This window comes from Lynx canadensis, chromosome A3 (genome assembly GCF_007474595.2).
Source record: "Lynx canadensis isolate LIC74 chromosome A3, mLynCan4.pri.v2, whole genome shotgun sequence".
Classification (NCBI taxonomy): domain Eukaryota; kingdom Metazoa; phylum Chordata; class Mammalia; order Carnivora; family Felidae; genus Lynx; species Lynx canadensis.
Window position 1 is genome coordinate 123,694,953 of NC_044305.1, and position 9,845 is coordinate 123,704,797.

Here is a 9,845-nt window from a genome sequence, read left to right on the forward strand (position 1 = left end):
TCATGCTCTGTCTCTCTCTCTGTCAAAAATAAATAAAACATAAAAAAAAATTTTAATGCATAAAATATAGTAGCTCCCTCCTCCCCTTTAAGGAAGCTGCACAAAATGCCCCCTGAGAACTTGCCATTTATTTTTTTTAATGTTTTATTTATGTTTGAAAGAGAGAGTGCAAGCAGGGAGGAGCAGAGAGCGGGAGACATAGGATCCAAAACCAGCTCCACACTGACAGCAGTGAGCTTTTGTGGGGCTCCAGCTCACGAACCACAAGATCCTGACCTGAGCTGAAGTTGGCTGCTCAACCAACTGAGCCACCCAGGCACCCCAGCAACTAGCCATTTAAACATTAATTTTCTTCTTCTATCATTCTTTTTAGCAAAGCATCTCTGAGTGCCTCCTGCGCATCAGACCACATGCTATATCATGTGGGTAAGAATTTTCTCCTCTGGTTTCCGTATCCTCCAATATCCTAGAGTCAGGTCCATTTTTTTTCTATGTGTCTATTACCCACTTTCTATTACTTTAGCCCTAGATTAATTAACAATGATGGGTTGTTCAGATAGTTCAGTTTGACTGGGTTTTTTGCCTTGTCCAGGTCTTTCAGGTGCCACCAGAAGGCAGCACGAACATAGTAAAGATCTCATATCTATATTCTGCCACTTCTTTTTTTTTTTTTTTTAATTTTTTTTTTCCAACGTTTATTTATTTTTGGGACAGAGAGAGACAGAGCATGAACGGGGGAGGGGCAGAGAGAGAGGGAGACACAGAATCTGAAACAGGCTCCAGGCTCCGAGCCATCAGCCCAGAGCCTGACGCGGGGCTCGAACTCACGGACCGCGAGATCGTGACCTGGCTGAAGTCGGACGCTTAACCGACTGCGCCACCCAGGCGCCCCTATATTCTGCCACTTCTTAAAGGAAGATGTCTTTTTATTTAATATACAATTAAACCTGACCTTTTTATTTTTCAAATAATACCCAATGTTAATGAGGACATGGGGGGAGGAGACACTGCTAAGTACTTTCAATGGAAGTGATCTTTGGGACGATTTGAAAACTCCATAGTTAAAGTCTTAAAATTGTTAATATCCTTTGCTCTAGCATTCTCCTTTCCCACAACCACTCTCCCACCCCCTGTCATTTCATTTAAGGAGATTATTGTGGCTGGGAGCAATTTTAGCTACTGGGACATTCAGGACAGCATTGCTTAAAATAACACAAACTAGAAACCATGTAAAGGTCTATCAATAAGGGATTCAGATTGTATAATGGATTACTATATGGCTGTTAAAAAGGATATCATCGAAATGTTTTCCAAATAAGTGGTATATATATCACAAGATGTGGTACATGGGACAATGTCAATGGTGTGTGGAAGGACACTGTTTCCATTTCGCTGTATCTGCTCCCATTTCCCAGAACCATCCTGGTTCATCATGGCCTCCTCCTAAACAGCTAGAAGGCTAAGAATTCCCACACCAACCCACACTCTTCTTTTCTCCATCATCCTTAGGAGCTCTCTGTCCTGTTCCTGTTCCAAAGCCCGGGTTTCATCCTGCCATCATGGCTCCAGCATCATTTCCTTCCTGCCCAGACCTTCCTCAGTCTAGCTGCCAGCTCTACCCTCATTGCCTTCAAGTCCCTTTTCACAATATTTCCTGAAGCCTCCACTCTGCCCCTTCTTCTAAGCTCCAGGAGGTGGCAGTGAAGTAAGCCTCAAAGGATAGGGAGGAGTTGGCCTGGCAGAGAGAGAGGACATGGAGGTATGTCTGAATAATAGAGACCAGGGCAAAAAAGAGAAACGTAGCAGGAAATGCACAGAGAGCTAAGATCAGGTCAGTGGCACACAAGAGTAAATTGAGAAGCTTGTTCAGAGATACAGCTTATGGGTAGCAGGGACTTGATTACGAAGGACAGAGCATGATGTTCTATAGAGTTTAAATTTCACCCTGGAACTAAGTTTAAGAACTGATGAAGTCAAATCACAAAGTTTTGTAGAAAATGGATTTGTAGGGAGAGAGGTTGTTGAACCAACAGATATGAGACATAAGGGCTTGAGCTAGACTAGAGCAGAGGTAGGAAATAGAGAGGGGTCAGATTCAACGTTATGTAGAACATCAAACTGACAGGACCTTGTGACTATGGACTATAGACCCACTGTAGGTTAGGTAAGGACCAGAATCACATCTGTCTCACAGCTGGTATCTCTTGTACCTAATACAGTGTATTGCACACAGATACTCAATGCATATTTCTTAATGAAGGAGTAATGTCTTCATGAACACTTAATGAAGTGAGCTAAGTTGGCATTACTGTGTATGTAGCAAACTCATTTTTAAAACACCATCAATTTTAAGACATACCAGTGATTTCTAACCTTTTGGGGACAAGTAAGTATCAGAAGAGTTAAAATGCACAAAGACTGCAGATCTTACCACCAAGTGGGAGAATTTTTTCCCTTCCCCTTAAATATTGGTTGGCATTGTGATTTGATCCATGTTAGCCAACAGAATTCCTGATACCAGAAGGATTAAATGAGAAGAAAAGAATATCTGCTAATTCAATAATTAGCATAAATTTAAATAATCACTGATGACACATCTGTGAAATAATATGTAATTGAGGATTCCTCAAAATAAAAGTAGAACACTATTTAAACAAATTTAATGATTATGTAGAATTAACACTGTTGACAATGTCAACGTGATTTGGAAGAAAAGATTTAGCATAGCTAAATATGAAGTTAAAATCAATTAAAAGAATTATCTTATTTGGTATAATGAGACTATAAAATTGATTAATTTCAGACAAAGTAAGAATATATAAGTACAAATAGGTTTATTGACTGATTTAGAATGTAAAGTTACAGACCATAGCTATAGGCAATATAAAAGAATAATATAAAATAAAATCCAGCTATATGAGACTTATAAAATACATACAAAAGGAGCACCATATGCACAGATTGAAATTGAAGAGATAAAAAATATATACCTTGTGAATCATGGGGCCAGCCCTGATTCAAGGGGAAGGAAAATAAACTCTTCCACTTGATGGCTAGATCTTCACAGTCATTTTGCAAAGTGTGTGGTATGGGAACGCATAAAGACAAGAAAGGGTTTTTGTAATTAATCTACCACACCATGAAAATTCTAATTGAAATAAGTAGGTAAATAGGAAGAAAAAAACCCAGGAAAATAGGGAGAAAAAAAAACATATGGAACATAAGAAGCAAATAGCAGATGGTTAGATATAAACCTAGCCATATCAATAAACACGTTGAGTATAAATGGTCTAAACATTCCAATTAAATGCACAGGTTGTAAGATTGGATAAAAAAACAAGAATCGATTATATGTTGTCTAAGAGAAACCCACTTTAAATATAAAAACGCAGGTTAAAAGTGAAGCGGAAAATATATACTATGCTTAACAATCTAAAGAAAACTAAAGTGGCATAGGAATATGAGAGGAATCAGATTTCAGAACAAAGAACGTTACTAAGGATAAAGAGGGTAACTGCGTAATGATATAAGGGTCAATTCGGTAAGAGGACATAATATTCTTTAATGTGTATGCAAATAACAACAGTGTTTCAAAATACCTGAAGCAAAAACTGTGAGAAATGAAAGGACAAATGGACAAATTCACAATTTTAGTTGGAGATTTTAACATTAATAGACAAAGTAAAAAGAAAATCAGTGAAGGTGTAGAATACTTGACCATTATCATCAATCAATTTGACCTATTTGCCATTTAATAAAAATTCCACCTAGCAACAGCAGAATGCAGTATCTTTTCAAGTGCACACAAAACAGTTACCAAGATAAGCCATATTCTAGAACACAAAACAAGTCTCTACAAATTTTAAAGAATAAATCATAAAAAGTATGTGTTATGACCGCAGTAGAATTAAATTAGAAATCAACAAACAGATATTTGGAAAAGCTCTAAGCATTTGGAAATTAAACACATGCTTCCAAATAAGAGTTAAGAAGAAACTATGGGGGAAATTAGAAAATACATTGAACTAAATGAAAATTATGAAGCAGCATATAATATATCATATAATATATATGATATATAGCATATAATATATGTAATATAATATAGCACATTATATATATGATACATAGCATATTATATATAGCATATAATATAGCATGTATAGCATATAATATATATGATAATAGCATATAATATATCAAAATTTATGAATCAAAGCTACAGCAGTGCTTTGAAGGAAATTTATATCATTAAATGCTTTCAATTTAATATTATAAACCTTTACTTTAAGATAATAAAAAAGTGAATTAAATGAATTAAATTCATAGGTATTAGGAAGGAAATAGTAAACATCAGAGCAGAAATCAATAAAACAGAAAATAAATAACAAAGAATAAGCAGTGAAACTAAAACCTGGTTCATTGAAAAGACCAATAAAACTGACAAAACTCCCACAAGTCTGACTCTTGATCAGTCAGACTGATCAAGTATATAAGAAAGAAGATACAAATAAGAAAGGATAAATGTGACAACACTACAAATACTACATAGTTTAAAATAAAGGAATACTAGGAACAATTTGTGCCATTTATATGAAATTGACAAATTCCTTGAAAGACAAACTACCAAAGATCACTCAAGAGAAACTGATAGCATGACTAGCCCTAGGCCATGTAAATAAATTGCATTTGTAGATTAAAACTTCCCCCAAAAGAAAATTCTAGATCCATAAGTTTCCCATGGTGGATGATACCAAACATTTTAGTAAGAAATAATATCAATCTTGGGGCACCTGCGTGGCTCAGCTGGTTAAGCCTCAGACATTGTCTTAGGTCATGATCTCCTGGTTTGTGAGTTCTCTGCTATCAGCAGCAAGCCTCCTTTGGACAGGGGTGTCCTTGTCTCTCTGCCTCTCCCCTGCCCATGCTCACTGTCTCTCTCAAAAATGAATAAACATTTAAAAAAAATACCAATCTTATGTAAAATCTTCCCCCAAATAGAAGAGAATATGCTTAACAACTTATTTTATGAGGTAAGCATTACCTTAATACCAAAATGAGATAAAGCCATTAGAAAACAACTACAAATCCAAATCCTTCACAAACATGAATGCAAAAATCCCTAACAAAATATTAGCATATCAAGTCCAGAAATATATAAAGGGAAACTGCCACATGAGATTTATCTTGGGAATGCAAAGTTGGTTTTAAAAGTTAAAAATCTATTGAGGCACCTAGGTGGCTGAGTCAGTTAATTGTCTGGCTCTTGATTGCTGCTCAAGACACAATCTCATGGTTGGTGAGATCGAGCCCCACATTGGGCTCTCTGCTGACAGCCCTGGAGGCTGCTTGAGATTCTCTGTCTCCCTCTCTCTCTGCCCCTCCCCCGCTCATGCACATACATGCTCTATCTCTCTCTCAAAATAAATAAATAAACATTAAAAATGAGTAAATATCAATGTATTTCACCAAATCAAAAACTTAAGGTAGAAAAACCATATAATCATTTTAATAAAGGCAGAAAATCCATTGACAAAATTCACCTCCCATTCATGATGAAAACTCCAAATCAGGAATAGAGTGGAACTTCCTCAATTTGATAAAAAGCATCTGCAGCTAATATCATACTTGATGATAAAAGACTGAATATATTCTTCATAAGGTCAGAAAAAAAGGCAGAGACATTCATGCTTCCCATTTTTATTCATGATTGTACTGCAGGTTCTACCCAGCTTAATAGAGCAAGAAAAAGAAATAAATGCATCCATATATGGAAAAAAAGAAGTAAAGCTGTCTGTGGAATCCACAAATGAACCATTAGAATTTAAAAAATCAAGTTTGGTGCTTCCACCACAGGAGCCATTAAGGACTAGCAACCATGGCTCTGCACTATCCTATGGCCCTGGGCCTCACCAAGGGCCACAAGGTGACCAAGAACGTGAGCAAGCTGAGGCATAGCCACCACCACCAGAGCCTTACCAAGCACTTCAAGTTCCAGCAGCACAGGATCTTAGAGGTGTGCAGCAAGCCCCGTATGAGCGGCCATAGAGGCATGGAGCCATGGCCATGGAGCCATGGTGATCCATGAATCAGCTCAAGGTCTCCAAGGACAGGCTCTCTCTCAAGTTCATCAAGAAAAGGGTGGGGACACACATCCCTGCCAAGAGCAAGAGAGATTTGCTGTGCAAAGTCCTGGTAGCCATGCAGAAAGTTGCAGCTAAGAAGGACTGAACCCCTCCCCTCTGTATGTAATAAAGCCTTTTTGGAAAAAAAAGAACAATCAAGTTTGGCAAATATCAGAATACAAAGTCAGTATAAAAAATAAATTCTGTGTATTAGCACTGAACAATTAGAAACTGAAAATTTAAGTATTTATAGTAGCATCAATAATATGAAATACTTAGAGATAAGTTTAACAAAATATATGTAATACCTGTATACTAGAAATTATAAAACTGTTTCTGAAAGAAATTAAAGACCTAAATAAATTATGAGGGGCGCCTGGGTGGCTCAGTTGGTTAAGGGTCTGACTTTTGGTTTTGGCTCAGGTCATGATCTCATGGTTCATGAGATCCAGGCCCGCTGTGCTCTGCGCTGACAGTGTGCTCTGTGCTGAGAGCAATCAAAAAGAATGAAATCTTGCCATTTGCAACAACATGGATGAAACTAGAGTGTATTATACTAATACATATGATTTCACTCGTGTGGAATTTAAGAAACACAACAGATGAACATAGGGAAAGGGAACAATAAGAGACTCTTAAACACAGAGAACAAACTGAGGGTTGCTGGAGGGGAGGTTGGGGGGGATGGGCTAAACAGGTGATGAGCATTAAGGAGGACATTTGTTGGGATGAGCACTGGGTAATCTATGTAAGTGATGAATCACTGCGTTCTACTCCTGAAACCAAGACTAAACTGTATGTTAACTAACTTGAATTGAAATGAATTAATTAAAAAAAAAAAAAGAGGGTCACTTTTGACAATGGAATACTATTTAGCACTAAAAACAAACTACTGGTAACATGTAATAACATGGCTCATCTTAATTGAAAGCATCATCCTAACTGAAAGCAGACAAGCACAAAATATTATATATTGTTTATATTTACATGAAATTTTAGAAGAAGTAGAGCTGTAATAACAGAAAGCAGATGAGTAATTGACAGGGCTTATGGGTAGGAGGGAATAAATTGACTGCAAAATGTCATGAGAATACTTTTGGGGGTGATAGAAATGTTCTTGATCATGTTTGTGGTTACACCACTGCATGTGTTTGTCAAAATTCATTGAACTATACATTTGAAACCAGTGAATCTTACTGTATGTGAATTGTACTTCAAAAAAACTGACAAAAAAATAAAGATGGAAACTTTTAAGACATTCAAAACTAATAAAGAACAAGAAGTAATGAAATAGAAAATATAAATTGCTACAAATAAATAAATAAATAAATACCTATCTGAAAAAACTAATAATGCGGACAGATCTCTTGCAGGACTGATCTAGAAAAGAAAAGAAAACCCATATAAAGAATATTCCAGGGAAAAGAGACCTAAAGGTGGAATGGATGGATTCCTGTCCAGCAGTGAAAAGGAATGAACTGAAGCTACATATACCTAAATATGTTGAAAAATATAACTTTAAATCAAAATAAGTTGCCAAAGGCTATGTACGATATTGTACACTTATATAAACACTAAACAAAGAACAGTATATATTGTTTATTCATGCCTACATATATAGAAAACTTGCAATTTTTCAGCTAAAAATTTTATTTTAAATTCTCACTTAATACATGAGAATTAGAATGCTAATTGATCAGCTTCAAGTTATTGGTCTCCTTGGGCAGGAAGAAAGCCTGAGGGAATGGGGGGGGGTGGTGCAAGGGGAGACTTTAGCTACGTCTTTAATGTTTTATTTCATTTATGTCCCAGAGAAACTGACAGAGACGGAACTGAAGGCAAAAAAAAAAAAAAATGTTGTGATCTTTTAGGCATTATAGGGAGTATCTATAGGTATCTGTTATATTAATTTTGGTACTTTTGATGTTTGAAATGTTTTATAATTTCATATTATTTTGACATTGAATAAAGCCAGCACTACAAAGTGTCCGATATGGTAATCATATTCCTGAAATTATCTCACAATTGACACAGATTTCAGATTTACAGACAAGTCAATACATATTAGTTCTCTCAGAAACTTCATCAGAAGTATTAACAAACTGAGGATCAGTTCATTAGTTTCTTTTTTTTTTTTTTCATTTCAGAGAAAGAGAGAGAGAGAGTGAGATTGAGAGAGTGTGAGCAGGGGACAGGAACAGAGGGAGAGAGATAATCCCAAGCAGGCTCCACACTAGGCGTGGAGCCTGACGTAGGGCTCCATCTGAGAACACAGGGATCATGACCTGGGTTGAAACCAAGAGTTGGACCCTTAACCGACTGAGCCACCCAGCACCCAGGTCAGTAGTTTCTTAATTACACTTCTTTACTGATTCCTTGGAGGATGCCAGTCAACCCTAGTGATCCACCAGATCCTGGCAGAATGTTATTAAATATCTGCTGCTGCGTGATTAAATTATCACTGAGGGTGAGTGAGCGCCCTATGATACTGGCCTTGCAAGTGAGGTCAGAGATATGTCTGTGCTTAGAAAGGAGGATTCAGTGTGATAAAAATCCAACCCATAATTAATTGTACCGTGTCCTTCCTTAACACTGATCACTTGGAATCATCATCACCTGTCTGTATGTTTGGCTCACAGTAGGGACACAATAAATAATTGTTGGCTGACTTATTAGCCTCCAGGAAATGAAACTCCATAAACAGATGGATTGTGCCTACTTATCCCTAGCTCTTAATATGGTGGACCCAGCATGAGGTAGGAATCCACAAACATATTGAATAAGTGAAGGGAAAGCTAAAGGTGCTGCTACTTCCATGAAAACTCCCCAGCTCTCTCCAGCCAGAAGGATCTCTTCCTCTCAAACTTGTATCCTCTTACAATATTTAACATCTATTCTTACAGATACTTGTGCTGATGTTTCATTTTCACTGCTACCTTTTAGGTTTAAGAGCAAGGACTGTTCCCTTTTTGTAATTTATTACAGAATGATGGAAAATAGAAAAAAAAAGTCTTACAACTAAAATTAATTTATTTTTATACTTTTGTAAGTTCAGCAGAATTATATTGACCTTAAAGTATACCACTTCAAACTGTTTAAAATGAAGCCCCACTTCCATGTATTTAGTCAGTTGGTAGCAAAGCAATGGGCCATGACACATTGTGCCGGACTGCCTACACGGCCAGTGTGCGTGTTTGCTCAGCTATTTTCCATTAAACACCAGTGAACAAAGACAGCTGCCAAACATTTTCTAGGTCATTTGTTCTGTTTGTAAACAGAAAGTGTACAATAATTAACAAGATGTAATCATTTGCAACCTGGATTTACACAGAATGAAGGAATTTTTTTAAAGAAGGGAAATTAATGCAAGTCTTAAGTGCTTAATGACCCCATTAATTGAGAGATAGGTAATTGAAGAAATTAAACAGAAGAGGTAATGGCCTTGGAGCCATTAATCTATTCTGGGAGTATTGCTAATGTTTACCAGGTGATTTTCATCTGAACTAAGAGCTGAGAGCCAGTCTACTTTCACGCAATGGTTCTTGGATCTGGCCAATCAGAAGAATCACTTGGAAAGCTTTGAACAACACAGATCCCTGGATTCTCTTCACACATCCTTAATCAGAATCTTAGGGGTACAGCTCATGCACATGGACTTCTTAAAAGCTAAACAGGTAATTCTTTTGATTACTTTTATAAAAGGGCTAGCCAAGTTTGAAT

At 36.7% G+C, this 9,845-nt stretch overlaps 1 pseudogene; it reads left to right on the forward strand.

Annotated features, from left to right (window-relative positions):
- Positions 1 to 5,861: 5,861 nt before the first annotated feature.
- On the forward strand, positions 5,862 to 6,231 carry LOC115509774 (annotated as a pseudogene).
- The last annotated feature ends 3,614 nt before the right edge of the window (positions 6,232 to 9,845 follow it).